This window comes from Penaeus monodon, chromosome 28, assembly GCF_015228065.2.
Source record: "Penaeus monodon isolate SGIC_2016 chromosome 28, NSTDA_Pmon_1, whole genome shotgun sequence".
Taxonomy (NCBI): Eukaryota; Metazoa; Arthropoda; class Malacostraca; order Decapoda; family Penaeidae; genus Penaeus; species Penaeus monodon.
In genome coordinates, this window is record NC_051413.1 from 27,331,995 (window position 1) to 27,332,970 (window position 976).

Consider the following 976-nt stretch of genomic DNA (forward strand, 5'->3'; position numbering starts at 1 on the left):
AATGCATCTAACTGTTGTGAGTGAAAGGTCCTTTCTCTTCGCGTTGATCCTTCCTTCTCTTCAATTCCTCGCTTCATCTTCTCTCTCTCCATTCCTTCTCCTCCTCTCTTTTCTCCTCCCCCTTTCTCTCCTCTTTCCTTTCCCCAGTTTATCGTCTCCTTCCTCTCCAATCCTCCTCCTCGTCTCCTCTCCAATTCCTCCTCCTCTCTTCTCCTCTCTTCCTTTCTTTCTCCTCCTCTTCCTACCCCATTCCTCTCATCCTTCTCTTCCACTCTCCTCTACATCCTCCTAACTATCCTTCCCCCTTATCCTCATCTATCTCCTTCCCACAATTCCCTTCTCTGTCTCCCCTATTTCCTCCATCTCTCGTTCTCTTCCCCTTTCCTCCCTTTCTTCTCCTCTGGCTCAATCCGTGACATTCCTTCTCGCTGCTCCATCTCCGCTAATGTTCCAACAATGGCCGCTATCCTTAACTCTACCTCATCCCGTCAAAGGCTTTCAAAAAGTCGGTCCTTTTTTAAAAATGAGACGAGATTGGGTAAAGGGAAGGGGGGTACGGGTGGAGGGAGGGGGGAGTGGGGCGCAGAGGGTGGAGGGAGGGGGAGAATTGGGCGCAGAGGGTGGAGGGAGGGGGGAAGGTGGGCAAAGAAGGTGGAGGGAGGGAGGAGGTGGGCGCAGAGGGAGGAGGAGCGTTAGGGGGATGGGTGGGAGGGCGGGAAGACGTGAGGGTGGGCAGGGGACGATACGGAGGGGGCGGGAGTAGGTGAAAGGGCGGTGCGGGAATGTGAGGGTGGCCGAGGGTTATGGGGGGGGTAGGGGTAGGGGGTCGACAGAGGAGCTTCGCAATACCTCTTTATAAGCTCTTCCTGTCTCTCTTCAACTGTATTTATGGAATTAGAATAAGAAATGGATGACGGAGAGTGAAAGGGAGAGGGGCGTGAGACAAAAATAGAGAGAGAACGAAAAAAATGAATGA

General features: G+C 53.0%; 1 protein-coding gene across 1 annotated transcript in view; it reads right to left on the minus strand.

The window, feature by feature from the left end:
• The window catches only part of LOC119591128 (SCY1-like protein 2), a gene marked incomplete at its 5' end in the record, with an annotated part of 331,697 nt that overhangs the window by 225,967 nt on the left and 104,754 nt on the right, over window positions 1-976 (minus strand).